The sequence below is a fragment of the Dendropsophus ebraccatus genome, chromosome 15 (genome assembly GCF_027789765.1).
Source record: "Dendropsophus ebraccatus isolate aDenEbr1 chromosome 15, aDenEbr1.pat, whole genome shotgun sequence".
Taxonomy (NCBI): domain Eukaryota; kingdom Metazoa; phylum Chordata; class Amphibia; order Anura; family Hylidae; genus Dendropsophus; species Dendropsophus ebraccatus.
In genome coordinates, this window is record NC_091468.1 from 65,796,547 (window position 1) to 65,815,322 (window position 18,776).

Genomic DNA, 18,776 nt, shown 5'->3' on the forward strand with positions numbered 1-18,776 from the left:
CCTTATATGTTGCTGCAGACAACATAATGTAAATGTCATTCTTTTCCCATCCATATCAATCAGAGGGAGATAGAGAAGGTAATTATTTTCCCGCATTCTGAAAGTAGAATGTCTATCAAATGCTTTTTTTTACCTGAATGCATTAGAACCAGTAAGTGGGATTGCTAGGGAACCCTTATGGACATGACTCCATATAGCTTAGAGTGATGTTTGCTGTTATCTAAGCATTAAATTCCTGTATTTTTTTGCTTTCCATTACCATTAACCTTTAAAGTACCTAATAGAAAATTTAAAGGTGATGTATGAACCACTCTCTTTGGTGCTTCCTCTAAAGGTTCTTGGAGGGGACTCTGTCTAGCAGGACAGCTTCAGATGCACACCCAGATATCCCACTCTGGTTACATTGAGTGTCACACAAGTGTCTGTGCACCCAGTACGATGGTGCTGGATCATATGGGACTGGCTCCTCACCCCAGCCGAACTTGATAATAACCCATTGGCTGAGTGGTAGTAATGAGGGTGCCCCTTGCCATAACTCTGTCTTCTCCTCACGCCCCACTAAAGGTATCAACAGCTGGAGGGATTCTAGGTAACCAGCTTGCTAGGGAGCACCTGCCCCACACTTTCTTCGAATCTACTTCTACTTTCATATAGGGATGGAGAGGTAGCTCCCTATTGGGGTTTACCACATTTTTTAAATTTTCCAAAGAGCAGTTTCTTTATTGAAATCAATGGGACATTAAGAAACATGTTTTTTTTGTGGTAAAAGAGCCCCTATGGTCCTACAATTGCTTACCTGTTTTGGGGTACCTTAACATGTACCGAATCACAGCGGATTTCACGCTGTTAGTTTGCAACAAAATCTGCTACAAATCCAGGTAGTGTGAAGTTCAATGGGGTTACATACCCGCAGCTAAATTTTAATTCCCCTGCAGATATGTAACCTGGCCCCTTTAACTGCCCACCGCCTGCAGCCCATGGCCCGGAGCATACCTTACCTGCTCATCGCCGCGGCTGCATGTGAAGTTCCCGGCTCCTGTTGGTCCCCATCAGCCAATCAGCGCTGCCCGTGCACTGATTGGCTGATGGGGACCGGCGGGAGATGGAAGCCTCACATGCAACCTTGGCGCTGAGTAGGTAATGTATGCTCCGGGCTGCAGGTTGCGGGGGGTTAACGGGGCTGGGTTACATACTTAGAGCGGAATGAAAATTGCGCTGAGGGTATGTAACCTCATTGAACTTCACACTACCTGGATTTGCAGCGGATTTCGCTGCAAACTCTCAGCATAAAATCCGCTGCGGATCAGGTAAGTGTAAAGCTACCCTCAGTTTGGTTGAGATGAACCCGAATTTTTCGGCAAAGTTCGGCAACCCTGCCGAACCTAACTTTTGAAAAGTTCACTGTTGTTCCTGATGTTACATGACTTAACATATCTTTTTACTACGCACAACTTTGGCCTCAGACAATGCATTCAACTTCCAATATGCAGTGTCCTGGCACCTGTTTCCAAGCTGCTGTATGAATAAGGTTGTTGTGTGACTTAGGAATAATTTGCTAAGCACTTGTGTTTGGGTATCATATATTCTGTGTTTGTGCTGCTTAGTAGCATAAACGGAAGGGTATTTTCAGTGCAAGGGTTAAACATTTCTCCTCTGTCTTTACCACACACCTAGGCTGTCTCCACCTTTATGGAACAGGAAGACAGCGGAATTCAAATGCTAATGGCTCTGGTTCGTACGTACCCGAATTTCGGCTCGCTTATCTCTGGTGGCGGTAGACATTCAGTTATTGATCGTTTGGCCACTAATTATATCACCTGTTACATTTTTCATTGTATTTTTCTATATTTCATCCTTTGAAGGGATGTTTAAATGAAATGTACAAAAGTCAGAACAAAAATTTAATAGGTTAAACAGGCACCCACCATTCTGCTGAGCAGGGGGCACCTGGATAAATGCTTGACTTTCCCATGGATTTTAATGGAGTTTGTTACTCGACTCCAGTGATGAATCACACTATTGATGAATCTAATACATAATAATACAGTCATGTAAAGGTGATATACATCAATATTTTTCTCTGATATCATCATATCATAAAACAGTGACACAAAGGAGAAAAGTGCTAATGAGAAAATCACAATGTGATTATTTTTTAATCAGTGTGCCTATGATCATCATATAGTAAAATACATATAGTACTATAGCTACCAGACATAAGCCGCTTCATCATGGCTTCCACCATAAAACTTGAAACCATTCCTAAGTCGACTGAGCACAATGTCACCGCCTACTTCAGTTGGGTCGCACTGTGGCCAAAGCAGTTACCCGATTGTACCCATGTACAATTGGGTAATTGAACACAATTGTAACCATGCGTTATAGTGCGTTTACACAGAGAGATTTATCTGACAGATTTTGGAAGCCAAAGCCAGGAACAGACCATAAACAGGGAACGGGTCATAAAGGAAAGCCTGAGATTTCTCCACTTTTCAAATCCATTCCTGGCTTTGGCTTGCAAAATCTGTCAGATAAATCTGCCTGTGTAAACGCACCATTAGTGTGTGATTGTGTTATCAAACCAGGGACTGACAGCACAGACGAGCCCTGATTGGTCTTCTACCTTGCTTAGAAAAAAGAAGTGTGGACAGCGCTCCATGGTGTAAAGTCTGATGGCAAATGTGCAAAAAAACAGGCGAGTAATTGGAGACTCTCACCTGTTATGGTTGTGCATATGGAAGGCACAACACTCAGTAACGCATTTGTGTGGACCGCAGCCACTCCCAGAGACCAAACCGGTAAGCAAATAGTCAGATCCTCCACTCCAAAACTCTGGGTATATTCGGGCGCAGATCCAAGATAGGCAAGATAAAAGTAGATAGAACTATAAAAATTTATTAAAACAATGACACAACGCGTTTCGAAGTCGTGCTGACTTCTTTCTCAAGTGTCTTATACAAACTATATTCTGAGGTCCATAAAAAGGAGTGCACATGCTCAGGAGGAGCTATGGCACAGATGGTCTCTAATTACAGACAAAAGAAACGCCCATCAGTAGGTGGGCCATTATATCTCTTGGTTAACATATACACAATACACACCAACAAAAACATATATATATATAAATATATATATATATATATATATATATATATATATATATATATATGTAGAAATACTGAGTATACATAAAAGATCACATAAAAAATTCATGTAAAAATAAATATATAAATATAAATGTATATTATAAGGATAAAAAAGTGGCCTATCTAGCATTTTCAATGGTCTCATTCAATCCTTGTGGGGATAGAGTGGATAGTTTAAAGATCCAGTATGATTCGCAATTGATCAATTGTCGGTATCTCCTCGGATGGTTTTCTCCTCGGATCCCTGAAAACCATCCGAGGAGATACCGACAATTGATCAATCGCGAATCATACTGGATCTTTAAACTATCCACTCTATCCCCACAAGGATTGAATGAGACCATTGAAAATACTAGATAGGCCACTTTTTTATCCTTATAATATACATTTATATTTATATATTTATTTTTACATGAATTTTTTTATGTGATCTTTTATGTATACTCAGTATTTCTATATATATATATATATATATATATATATATATATATATATATATATATATGTTTTTGTTGGTGTGTATTGTGTATATGTTAACCAAGAGATATAATGGCCCACCTACTGATGGGCGTTTCTTTTGTCTGTAATTAGAGACCATCTGTGCCATAGCTCCTTCTGAGCATGTGCACTCCTTTTTATGGACCTCAGAATATAGTTTGTATAAGACACTTGAGAAAGAAGTCAGCACGACTTCGAAACGCGTTGTGTCATTGTTTTAATAAATTTTTATAGTTCTATCTACTTTTATCTTGCCTATCTTGGATCTGCGCCCGAATATACCCAGGGTTTGGAGTGGAGGATCTGACTATTTTCTACCTTGCTTAGGAATGGAAAGGTACAGGGGCATAAAAAATGGACAACATGTCCGAATCCTGATGTCATAACAAAAAATTGTACCATATTACACACCATGGACCAAATCTGAGTAAGTATATGCAACTGACATAAGGACCACATGGGTAGAAAAACCCTATATGTAAACATCATTAAACACAAGGTGGCAGCACTATATATATATGGTCCTCTGTGGAGTGTATTGTTGATAGGTTGTGATAGTGGTGTAATACGGTGACTTGAAGGTGTTTGATGCACCCAGGCATGCTTCCCTTCTGTCCCAATTCCAGAGGTATTGGCACCATTTTCTGAGGTGTCATTGTGGACTTAGAAACCTAAATTCGACCACTTGGAGATCACCAGGAAATAAGCATTTTTCTCCCATAGACTTAAGTAGGGTTCGATATTTGATTGAATAGTCGAACATCGCGGTCTGCTCGAATCGAATTTTGAGCTTTTGAATATTTCACTACTTGCTCATCTCTAATCTTAAGAGAAACCCTGGTATCTGATTTGTCTTCCTCTAGATATCACGTATAATTTCAAGGTGAGAAAGGAAAACAAAATAATTAGGAAGGAAAAAAATGATTAAACTCCCATATTAGGCTTTGTTCACACAACGTACAAACAACAGGCGTTGTTTTAGATACAAATTGCTCGAGGTCTATGGTCAAGGGCCAGAAATAATTGACTTGATCATGATTTCAGACCATTATGCACCATTACACATTTAGGGTACAAACACACGTACCGGATCCGCGGCAGATTTCTCGCTGCAAATTTGTTGTGAAATTTGCTGCGGATCCTTTGCCTGTCAGTTTCTATGAGAATCCATACTCCCAGTGGGATAGTCATCCTGCTGCAAGTATGTAAATGCCACTCCGGCTTGCTTCGGGGGTTCCCCGCGGGATGTCCAGATGCCAAGCCCCTAAAGCAAGCCAGAGCATGGAGCAGGTAATGTATGCTCAGGCCGATGGGGGTGGAGGGTGGGTGGTTAACCGGGCTGTCATTTACATACTTGCAGCGGGATATATTCTCATAGAAACTAACAGCCAAGGGATCTGCTGCAGATCCATTACGTGTGTTTGTACCCTAAGGCTGGGTTCACAATACGTAAGACAATGGCCATTCTGTGACAACCAAAGGACGGTGTTATACGTAGTGGGGACCAAGCCTTAGCCTTCGACCTTTACAAAGAAGACTGTGCTTTGCTCGCATAAACCATGACACCATGGGACTGCATGAAGTATACAGCTTGGACTATAATATGTATCATAGAGCAGTACTCTTGTTATCGCATCAGTATATTCTTCCATTTATATGCATGAAGGGTGGAGCTGCAGGACAGACCAATACCTTGTCAGATTATTGGAAATATTACAACACAAATAATCCTCTGGTATTGATAGGGAGAAAATGGAAAAATCAGCGACATTAGGTAACAGATATCACTGTATATAATAAACATGGTTTCATAGACTGTGTAGTCTCAAAAAAAGTATAATTATAGGCATATGATAGCATTTAAGTGAGTTGTAGCAGCATGAAAGTTTGATGAAACAAGGGCCTTTGTTGCCATAAATGTTCTCTCATCCATTATCGTTTTTCATTAATAAACAAAACTCCCTTTTAAAGATCACTTGCCTGTGGTTTGCCGCTCAGTTCATGCAGCTTCCAAACTCTTTTCCAACTAAACAAGAAAATTAGATTGCTTATTTTGTGACATGGCACTGCCACATTTGAACATAATACTAAAAACATTGTATATTTACCATTTTTACTATTAGATATGAATTCCTTTTACAACAAATATGAAATGCCTCAGACTTCCTACTGTAATGAAGTGTCAAAGAGGAGTTGTGGATTGCATTTGTGCTGCACTCTAGCACACCTTAAAACTGACAACTGCATTTAAATCCCGATTTGAGGTGGTCTAGTGCATGGATCAACCTCCCCATCCCCCCCCCCCCCCCACACACACACACACACACAAGCACGCACACACACGCACACACCACCACCACCACCACCACAATGGCGGAGGACAGCCCATGCTTCTGTCTGGCTCAGCTCTGCTCACTTCTGCTCACTTCAGCAGCCAATTGTAATCGAGCACTGACCTCATGGATCAATGTAGTATATATGTACTGCATTAATCCCTATGAGAGATCAGTGCTGTGCTTATAGAAGTCCCCCAGGGGTACTTTAAATTACTTTGTGTTGAAAAATAAATAAATACATGTTTTCATTAACCCTTAGAGGACCGGGCCAATTTAAATTTTTTGCGTTTTCGTTTTTTCCTCCTTGTGCTTAAAGGGCCATAGCACTTTTTTTTACATAGACACCCATATGAGCCCTTATTTTTTGTGTCACTAATTGAACTTTGCAATGACAGGCTGAATTTTTCATAAAGTATGCTGCATAACCAGAAAAAAATTCAATGTGGGGTGAAATTGAAAAAAAAAAAAGCATTTCTTTTATTTGGAGGGTATTTTTTTTACGCCGTTCGCCCTGGGTTAAAACTGACTTTTTACATATGTTCCTCAATTCATTACGATTACAACGATATGTAACATGTATAACTTTCATTGTATCTAATGGCTTGTAAAAAATTCAAACTATTGTTAACAAATATATGTTCCTTAAAATCGCTCCATTCCCAGGCTTATAGCGCTTTTATGCTTTGGTCTATGGGGCAGAGTGGGGTGTCATTTTTTGCGCCATAATATGTTCTTTCTATCGGTACCTTGATTGCGCATATATGCATTTTTGATTGCTTTTTATTACAATTTTTCTGTATTTGATGCGACCAAAAATTTTGCATTTTGGGATTTTTTTACGCTTGCGCCGTTTACCGTGCAAGATCAGGAATGTGATTAATTAATAGTTCGAGTGATTACGCACGCGGCGATAGCAAACATATTTATTTATTTATTTATTTAGGGTTATTCCCCCTAGGGGAATTCTAGTATAAGTACACTGATCTCTCATTGCGATCTATGCTCCATAGTAATACAGCATAGATCGATGAGATGGGCACTTAATTTCTTCCGGCTGCTGCAACCGGAAGCAAACGAATGCCGAGCCAGGATCAGCGCCATGACGGCGCAGACCCCGGCCGGGTATAGACACGGGGATCGCTCCTCTAGGACAACGTCCCTGGGTGGCGATCTCCACCACTAGACACCAGGGAACGGCTGCATCAGGTAATCAGATGCAGCTGTCATCTTTGATTATCTAATTATCTAATTGATTATCTTATAGCCGCGGTCCCAGGCTACATGCAGCACCCAGGACCGCAGCGGTTCAGAGCGCGGCCGCTCTGAACACCTGTGGGCGGCCCTGGATGTACAGGTACGTGCAAAGTCGCCTAAGGGTTAATAAAAAAAATCTTGTCCCATAGTAAAAGTTGAAATCCCCTGCCTTTCCCCACTTATAAATAAAAATAAATAAAAAAAATTAAATATTTGGTATCGCCACATGCAGAATCACCCAAACTATTAAATTATGGTAAATTATAGCGTGAAAAAGTGCCAAAGCGCAAAATGTCTGATTTTTGGTTGCATCAAATTAAGAAAAATTGTTGCATATATGCAAGTAAGGTACTAATAGAAAGTACAGATCATAGCGCAAATGACCCCTCCCACAGCCCCATAGACATAAAAAAATAAAAGCATTATAAGGTAACAGAGCAATTTGAGGAACTTTTTTTTTTTTTAAAGTTTGAATTTCTTTAAAAACTTTCAAAATACAAGTGATATAAGTTTCCTATCATTGTAACAACAATGTCACAACATGTCAGTTTTACCATAGAGTTACCCCTCGAAATTATTATTTTTTTCTTCAATTTCATCGCTTAAATAATTTCCCCCCACATTCGCAGCATATATTGTGAGGAAAAAAAAAAGAAGTCTGCCATTGCAAAGTACAATTAGTGGTACAAAAAATAAGGGCTCATGTGGGTCTGTAGGTGAAAAAATACTAGAGCTATGGCCTTTTAAATACGAGGAGGAAAAAAACGGAAATTGGCCTTAAAGTGTCCCGAAAGGGTTAATTTCAGATAGTTCCATGTTCTTTCTCTCTTCATCAATTCCCTTATGACAGGTTTGGTGTTAAAACAGTGGGATTCCGTTATACCCCAAAATTTATTCATCAATTTCTCCCCGGTAAATCAATACCTTATATGTGGTCATAAAGACCTTGTAGACCTTTTGAGAGGTATGCGCACATAACATATCTATAACTGAAGACATGAGCGTAAATTGTCCATGTAAATGTCATTTTCCAGTACATGTTTATTATTGTGTTTATTAAAATGATTATTTTTTTTTTTGTATGTAAAGTTTTAATTTTCGTTGAATAAAGTATTGAGTTTTAAATACATGATTTAAAGGTTGGGAATATACATTCTGCAGGAAGTGGTGCATTAACTTAGGTCTGACACAGTGCTCTCTGCTGCCACCTCTGTCCATTTCAGGAATGGTCCAAAGCAGTAGCAAATCTCCATAGAGAACCTCTCCTACTATTCAGATATGAGAGAATACACTTTCCTGTAGGACATACAGCAGTTGATAACTACTGGAAGACTTCAGATTTTTTTAATAGAAGTAAATCTCTGGCACTTTCTGGCACCATTTGATACCAGAAAAAATGGGGGGGGGGATTAGGGTGCTTATCCTCTTATTCTTCTAAAAATGTGAAATTTTATGCCAATATATATATATATATATATATATATATATATATATATATATATATATTTAAGTGGGGAAAAATGTTAATTGTTGTGGCCCATGCTAAAAGCTTTTCTAAAACCCCCTTGTGAAAATGAAACAATTTATGCTGAAACATCATGCTGTTTTTTAAAATGTAATTTTCTATTTTATGGCTTAAAGTCTACCTGTTATAACTTTCTAAATCTAAATCAACAGTATATGTGAAATAAAGCAAGTTTGCAATTTACATTTATTTTTTTGCTATCATGCTGTAAAACAAGGCAGCTTCAGTATATAACAGCTGTACTTACTGTATCCAGGTCCAGTCTCCTGAAGGCTGCTATATTACAGCTATACTTACTGTATCCTGGTCCAGTCTCCTGAAGGCAGCTATATAACAGCTATACTTACTTGTAACCAGGTCCAATCACTGAAGGCAGATACATAACAGCTATACTTACTGTATCCAGGCCCAGTCTTCTGAAAGCAGCTATATAACAGCTATACTTACTGTATCCAGGTCCAGTCTCCTGAAGGCTGCTATATAACAGCTAAACTTACTGTATCCAGGTCCAGTCTCCTGAAGGCTGCTATATAACAGCTATACTTACTGTATCCAGCTCCAGTCTCCTGAAGGCTGATATATAACAGCTATACTTACTGTATCCAGGTCCAGTCTCCTGAAGGCAGCTATATAACAGCTATACTTACTGTATCCAGGTCCAGTCTCCTGAAGCAAGCTATATAACAGCTATACTTAATATATCTAGGTTCAGTCTCCTGAAGGCAGCTATATAACAACTATACTTACTTGTAACTAGATCCAATCACTGAAGGCAGCTATATAACAGCTATAATTACTGTATCCATGTCCAGTCTTCTGAAGCTTTTTAGTCTTGTGCTAGTTGAAAAAAAGAGACTAAACACATGAAGTACAGTACATAAAGTCATGGCTCAATGACTTTGTGTGTTTAGACTCTTCGGGAAAAAAAAGAGTCAGAACCCAGGAAGTGCTGTGTTTTCCATGATAACTATATAAGAAAAATCCAGACTCCAATTGAAGTTTAGCAAAAAATAATAATAATTTACTTTAAGTAAATGTCAACCATTTAAAGGATTAGCTCAGTTCCTAAATCCAATTGTGAATTCTGTTTGGGGTGCTGTTTTAAATTGGGGTAATTGTTGGAGGATTCTAGCATACCGGCCTTTCAAATCGAATCCAGAAATTAATTGGCCCTTTCAAAAAAAAAAAAAATTGGAAATTTTTATGACAATTTAAAAATTTGCTGTTAAATTTAAAAGCCCTCCAACATCCTAAAAAACTCAAAGATATATTTGACAAATGACGACAACATAAAGTAGACATATTGTAAATGTGAATTATTAACTCATGTATGTGGCATGACTTTTTTTTTTTTTTTTTTTACAATAGGGAATCTTAAATTTCTCCAAATTGCTATTTTTTTCCAAACTTTTACAATATCTTGGCATTTCACAAACAATTGGTTAGAATGTCTCAACTTAAAATTCACCACTAATAAAAAGTACAGGCTTAGTTCACAACCATCCCCCCCCCCCCAAAAAAAAAAAAAAAAAAATCTCAGAAACACTTCGATATAGTACATCACTGCAGTAAAACCTAAAGTAAGACAGGTCAGATTTGAAAAACTGTCTGGGGTTAGAAATGCTAACCAGTGCAGTCTCCACAATACAAGACAAAAATACTGCATAATGTTACAAAGCAGTGCCACAATACCAATGCTACACAATATTGAATTACTCTCTAAACATCCCAATCCTCAAAGCAAAATCTGGTAATATATGTCATTTTATTTAGTGTCATATAATGTAATAAAATGTAATAAAAGACGTAATCTTGAACCTGAGGTATTTATGTGTCCGTTTCAGGGTAAAATACTCACAAACATATAAAAAGCATAAAACATACAAATGCATAAGCCCCGGGGCCCTTATAGTGCAGTACATTAACACAGAGGGTTGGGGAATGCAGTACACAAACCCATAAAAACTATAAAGAAATCATAAAAGATGTATAAAACAACTAGATAAACATATAAATAGCGATATAGTTCTTATACTGAGAAACTTTAAGTGTATGGTTATTATAAATGTTGGAGATGTTCACACAAAGTTTTTTCAGCTCCGTTTAAAATGACGTCCGTTAGTTTAAGTCTAAAATAACGGACGTAATTTAGCCGCCTGGCCTCCCCTTAGTGCAATGACTGGTGTTTGTACATTATTCTAGTTTGGTTACTAATTGGCCTTTGGATGCGGCTTAATAGAAAAGTTTATTGAATTTAATAGTAAAAATGGAGAAAAAACGGTGACAATAAAAAAACTGTGTGTGAACAACTAATAAAAAACGTCCGCTGTTTGCAAAAGACGTCCGAAAATAATGATCATGTTCATTATTGTGACGTTTGCGGCAAAAACGTCCGTTAGTTAATACACTGTGTGCATTGGACGTCTGTCTTCCCATTGACTTCAATGCATTGCCATTGCTGTCAGTTAAATCGCGGCAAAAACGGACGTTATTTTAAATATCAAAATCGGCCGCCTTTTCTCTATTTTTGACGTTGTGTGAAGGTAGCCTATGTGGATCACTGTTAGACCAGTAGGACAGATATCGCTGAGATGTGCTGCATACACTGGATCTCTCCGGTTCTATCACTGCTTGTTGTCACAGGGGAGGACTTGAACACATACAGATAGTTTGCTACATGTGCGCCGCTCACCCATACAGGATCTACGTCTTCTCTGGGGTCCCAATCTGCCCGCGATGAACACAGTGATGTCACCAGCCTCGTTTCTGGTCCATGTCAAAGCGGGGCCCCGCTGCAAGTAGTGCAATAGGCAAGGTGACAGTTCAGCCAGCTCCTCCCAGAATAGATAAAGGGGTATGCTCAGATGACTGTTATGGGGTGAAGGAAAATGTTGGTTGGCTTCTAAACGTGTTTCAAAGCTACTAGCTTCTTCCTCAGCGGTTTGGAAAAAGTGTGGGGTGACATTTGCTGACACCCCTTACCAGTCATCTGAACGTAGTAGCCTTAAAACGCATCTTGAAGCCACCCAACATGTGCCAGCCAAGGGGAGGATGCTGGGAATCCCTCTCCAGGTCTGAGCCAAAAGACCAGATTATCTACCACATTTATACTAACCATACACTTAGGGTATATTCACACGAACGGGCTCGCAGCGAGATCCTCGCTGCGAGCCCGGCAGGTCCTGGCAGTTCCCACACACTACATACTTGCTGCGGTCTAAACGACCGCAGCGAGTATGTAATTATACCGCCCTTAACCCCTTCTGCTCCCGCCCGGCTCCCCCGCTGTAAGCATACATTACCTGTCCTCGCTGCACGGGTCCGGCGTCCTGCTCTCCCGTCCGGCCAATCAGTGGCTGCGGCTGGGCAACACACTGATTGGCCGGACGGGAGAGCAGGACACCGGACCCGTGCAGCGAGGACAGGTAATGTATGCTTACAGCGGGGGAGCCGGGCGGGAGCAGAAGGGGTTAAGGGCGGCAGAATTACATACTCGCTGCGGTCGTTCAGACCGCAGCAAGTATGTAGTGTGTGGGAACTGCCAGGACCTGCCGGGCTCGCAGCGAGAATCTCGCTGCGAGCCCGTTCGTGTGAATATACCCTTAAAGTATCTAGTTATATTGACTTTATCGCTATTTTTATGATTAATTAGTTGTTTTATACATCTCTTATGATTTCTTCATAGTTCTTATGTGTTTTTGTGCTGCAGCCCCTAACCCTCTGTGTAAATCTATTGCACACAGAGGAAGAGCGGCCGAATGCTGCCAGCCTCCATGTCATAATGACACTCAGTGGAACGCTCGCATGGCTCCTCCATGCTGAAGAATGAACATGTTCATTCTTCAGCGCCTAGAGATACAGCGGGCGAGCCTCCCATAGAGTTTAATTATGACACGGAGGCCCTGGGGCTTATGGACTGCTACGTTTAGAGAATGAAGTCACTGGGGGAGATTTATCAAAGGGTGTAAAATTTAGATTGGTGCAAACTGCCCACAGCAACCAATCACAGCTCAGCTTTCCTTTCAGCACTACCTAAAGCTGAGCTGTGATTGGTTGCTGTGGGCAGTTTGCACCAGTCTAAATTTTACACCCTTTGATAAATCTCCCCCATTGTGTGCATTGGATGGTGTATCCCAGTTAACCTGAGCCAAATCAGATACAGGTGAGCCGCACCTTAAATTGTTACTCTGTAAGGCTATGTTCACACTCCATAAGGTTCGCAGAAGTCACAGCGTTGTTACAACGGCCGTGATTTCTGCAGTACTTACGTAGTGCTTCCTTCTGAGGGAATCCCGGCCGCAGTGTTCACACATAGTATACACTCCATTCGGGATCCCTAGCGGCGCCGTAGAAAACTGACATGTCAGTTTTCTGCAGCCACTATTCAGTGAATAGCGGCCGCAGAAAACCCTGTCAGTGCACACAATGGAGCGAGCTGTGGGGAGTTCTGATGCAGGCGCGCACAGATGCTGCAGTACCGGCTGGGATGATCTTTTCTGAGACCGGCTGTTCTGTGACCCGGCCGGCATACTACGTGTGACCATTGCCTAATATTGAATTATATATATATATATATATATATATATATATATATATATATATATATATATCTAAATTAAAATAATTTTTATTGGCAGTGCTTTAAAATTCATGGAAATCTATGGTGCTACTCTGTGGTCAGGCAGGACATACCTATCACACCTATTGTACCTATCATTTCACTGGCCCGGCAGATTATATTGTCAAATCTCTGGAACTGACAGAAGCACCATCGACTGCATTGTAATACACATACAATGCCGTGTACAATGCTTCCATCGACCATTCACTTCAGAAGAAAACTATGTTCACACATCCTACTTTTTATGAACAGAATGTCCGTTGATTTCAATTAAAACAATAGCCATTCTTTTCCTAATGCAAGTCAATGCAAACAACAGCCATTGTTTCACACAATGTATTTAACATCTGGCGTTGTTTGGCTATGTACGTTGAAAAAAAAATTAATGTCATTTATTTTTAACCATTGTCCATAGACTTCAATGCAATTTTTCCATTTAAAACAACGGCTGTTGTGCCAAAAAACTGCTGTTGGTTATAAATAGTGAGAATATAGACGAAGGTTGTCTATATTTAAATATACTTATGATTTATGCTTTGGAAAATAGCTGCCAACAGTAAAATACACCGCTTCAGTTGTAAAACATTTAGTGGGTCGGACTACAATGGGTACACAATTATATATGGACTTCAAACATTCTTCAATAATTAAAAATGTAACTGTTGTAACATTTCATAAGGAAACGTAACTTCAGCAGGCAGAGTTAAGTGACTCTACGGGACTGAGCTGGAAAGACACGTCCCCTTATTTTTACATCGTTTTCTAAAGCATTTTAATTGTCTATGTTTTATTAATGTTTTACAAAATTAATAATTAAAACACGGAAACCGCTCAACAAAGTCAAGGAACCTGGCAAAAGAAAAAAAAAAAAACATAACTAAAAGTCTTGCAGTTTTGTTTCTCCATATACAGTATACATCAGTGACAACAGTGGCATCTCCAGGCTATAGGAATCTATTACACATTGAAAAAGAAAACAAGAAATATATTCTGCTCTTTTTTTTAAAAAAGTTGGAATATGGAAATGATTAGTAAACCTACAAAAAAATTGGTTTTTGTTTAAGAAAAAATAATAAAAATCTTTCTTTAAAGTTATTTTTTATAGTGACTCTCTAGCTTGAAGTGAAACGTCGTCCGCATGATTCAGCAATGAATAATTACATTCTACTATCATATTGTATTTGGACAGTAATTATGTGACCAGCCTATAGTAATGATAACGTGACAGCACAATACAGCTTCCCTACATTGCCAATAAAAAGAGGAAATCTCTCTAAATTCTGCTGCCTCAGCTTATGTTCACTGCCTAGAATAATGTCAACACATTTGTTGGAAGCAAAAATCTATTGACCGCGTTACAAAACAACTTTTAAGGACACTTTTACTTCACTTTTACTCGCAGTAGAACAGGAGACCCTTGGATCAGCCCTGCCCACTGTCCCTGTCTACTTGCCACAATCTACCCTAAATGGCAGTGAGCAACTGGGCGACAGTCCCTATGCTGAGTAGGTGTTAAACAAAACGTAGACAATACAAACAATACAAGAAAAGCCCGGGTCGGCAACAAACAGGCAGCACAGTGCAAAACAGTATCCAAATAGCAGACTCAAGGCAAAAGCAAGAAGGTCAAGGCAGGCAGAAAACAGAAGTCAAAGTAATAAGGCACAGTCTCAATTGCAAAGTAGTCGCGAGATGTAAAGAGACTAGAGATGATAGAGACTAGCAGACTAGCTCAATAACTGTCAAGAACAGGTCTGCAAACACTATATAATGGAACAGAGGTCCGGTCCAAAGGCTGATTGAACTGGCCCCTCTGATGCCAGGAGGAAAACCTGAGAGACTTCGATCCTTTGAAGGTCCGAGACATACAGGGCGCCACCAGAGCTGAGGAGGATGATGGCGCTGGATCCCGGCAGGCATCTTCACTCCATTACTATGCCTGCGATACCTGCAATCCCGGGTGCATAGTTGCGCTCCCTGGAATCTGCGGGCAGGATCTTCCAGGGAATTCAAGATACTTTCCCTGGATTTCCAGGGAATGTATCTTGAATTCTCTGGAAGATCCCGGCTGCAGATTCCCGGGAGCGCAACTATGCACCCGGGATCGCAGGCATCGCACTGGAGTGAGCGGCTTTCGGACCGAAAGTTCCGCTCATCTCTAGATCCCGGCCAGGTAAGTTCTTGACAACATTATTCAGACATATGGAACAGATATGCAAGCCTGTAATGTTTGACCATACACTAAAAGTAGAGATGCAATCTACAAGAGAGAAACAGATTGCTGAACTCAGGGAGAACAGCCAAATGACAACACTGCCGGCTGCTAATGAAAGCGCTCAATGCAGTGAAGTCCTAGGTGCATTGCCCCCTGGGAAACATGAGTATGCAAAAGAGGAGTCCGTGGAGCCTCATTAAAGAGTCTCAAAACACAGGACTAGCCAGATATCCCTCCGGGAAGGACCCAGCCAAGTGGCAGCTCCTGTTAGGAAACCACCAAATCCACCATATTAAGTGGCCCTATAAGTCAGTGTAATGACAAGGGATAAACCAAGGCTAGCCGGCAGTGTTGTCATTTGGCTGTTCTCCCTGAGTTCAGCAATCTGTTTCTCTTATGGCTCTACTAGGCATTGCTCCCACCTAGCCAGAATCCTGCTCCACACTGATGAGGGGCAACACCCCGAAACAGCTGTCTGTGGATGGTTACCTAGCCTTGGTTTATCCCTTGTCATTACACTGACTTATAGGGCCACTTAATATGGTGGATTTGGTGGTTTCCTAACAGGAGCTGCCACTTGGCTGGGTCCTTCCCGGAGGGATATCTGGCTAGTCCTGTGTTTTGAGACTCTTTAATGAGGCTCCACTGACTCCTCTTTTGCATAATCTACAAGAGAGAGATGTAGGTCGCTTTCTAATGCAGGGGGCTGCCGAAAAAGCAAAAGAACAAATTTTTAGTAAGGTTTATTTATGGTTTGGTTTGAACAAATCTGAATTTTACACCAAAATTCGTCAAACCTGCCTATTTGAATTTTTATTTAGTTCACTCATCTCTACTGGATAGGCACAGACATGGCTTTGGCTGCCCAGGTGAAATAGGAATTGTAGTTTTGCAACAGCTGAAGTGCAGAGGTTCTCCGTCACTGGTATAGGGCATTCCCACTAAATATGATATATGTTTCCTGGGGTTAAACAGACTATAAAGCTTTCAGTATTTGGCATTGACAATTGACCTTAATACAATGTACTTCCGTGAGCATGGTCATAAATTATAAGAACAGCTGTTGTTCTCAGTCTGCTGGCTGGGAATAATTGACTTGACCGCAGGGAAACAATGGTCGTTGTGCAATACATTGCATGCACACTGGATGCTGCTCCCCATAGGATTCCACACAGTGAATTCTATTTTTTACAAGAGCGTCCGTTGTTTAAAATGCTAACAATGACCTTTCTTGTAAAAAAAAAAAAAAAAAAACATTGTGTGAACATAGCCTTAATTACACAGACATGTTTACTAGAGATGAGCGAACCTGGAGCATGCTCGAGTCGATCCGAACCCCAACTTTCGGCATTTGATTAGCGGTGGCTGCTGAACTTGGATAAAGCCCTAAGGCTATGTGGAAATCATGGATATAGTCATTGGCTGTATCCATGTTTTCCAGACAACCTTAGAGCTTTATCCAAGTTCATCAGCCCCAGCTAATCAAATACCCAACGTTCGGGTTCGGATCAACTCGAACCCGAACTTGGTTCGCTCATCTCTAATGTTTACACATAGGTAGAACTAGAATTGTTTATGGGCTTTAACATATTTGGATTTTATCACAAATGTTTTAAACACAATGGTCAATCTGGGCTTCATGCACAAGATGAAAACTCCTAAATAGGAGGGCTGGAGCTTTAGTTTTACTGTGCTATTATTTTTAATCTTTCAGTTGCTGAACATTTAAATCTAGCCAATTCTTTTGGATTGTTATTAACGTCTATGCTATATGTTTAGCTCTTTGGAACACTGTAGAGTCCAGGAAGCTGCTACCTTTGGTGCTCAACTAATTTCCAAGAGGCACTTTGTATGGAGAAGAAGAAGAAGAAAGAAGAAGAAAAAAGAAAGACGGAAGAAGAAGAAGAAGAACGGCAAAGACAAGACAGTGAGCCCTGACACTGAACCCACCAGCTGTCCCTACCTACTTGCCCTAGGCGACCGCGGACAACCACGAAGACGTTCCCTGCACTAGTATAGGTGCACACAGAACAAGACAGACAAACAAACAAATAAAGAATGGAAAACAGTCTGGGTCACAACAATTGGGCAGCAAAAGTACAAAATCAGAATCCAATAGCAAGGAAGGTCAAAGAAACAAGGCAAAAATCAGGAGATGCAAATAAAGAGAAGCCGCAGGCAAAAACTAAGTCAATAACCAGCAATGAGTGCACAGACTGGGGTTAATTATATAGGAGGCCAGGGCTCTGATTCAGGACATAATTGGATCATCCCCCTGATCTCCAAGCACCGACACCTGACAACAAAACAGATCCACTGGCAGGATGACCTGTCAGTCACAGCAGAACCAAAACCCAGATTAACCATGACATGGCCAGATAGAAATCAGCAGGTGAAGTCGGGTGTGTCCACCAACCCAAGTGAGCAGATAAACCAGTGTTCAGACACTGCAAAACGAAACACAGAAACAGAACAATACAAGAAATCAGCGCTTTCTCGGCCGCACAGCGCGAGCCGAGGGGCGCATCACACTCCGCAGAGATACAGTCCTGACACATTGCAAAGTTTTCCAATTTTGTTTTTAGTTTACAAATTTTGTAAAATGTTTCTTTTGTAAAACCATTGAATGTTTGACTTATTTGTTGCAACTCAATATACTTAATGCAGGCAGCATCATGTGCTTTTACATGAGCTCTTTATGTACAGAAAATAATGGAATGTAAGATTCCCTATAGAGCCTTTTGTGCTAGTCATACACACAATGGATAATTGCATATCAGAGTGTAATTTAAAAGCTAACTTTAAACATGTGACGAACAGCCTTCATTTCTCAGAATCTCGATGTGCGTGTGCATGTTTATTCTGTAATTATTCATTGTGAAATCTATTCTGTACGTTACATATACAGTGAGATACAAAGGTCTATAACGGCAAACAAAGGAATTTGTTTAATATCTTGATTTATGGAGAATGCGGTGTGTTAGCAAACGTCTATAAAGTCTGCAAGTCATTACTGGCAAATGTAAAGGTTTGAACATGCCTTATATAAGAACAATTAGGCCATGGTGAAGATTAGAGATGAGCAGGCATGCTTGTTAGAGTAGAGTATTGCGCTACTCAAAAGTACTAAATACTCGAGCGAGTACTGTATGCGGTTTGGGTGCTCGGTAAAAAAAAAAAA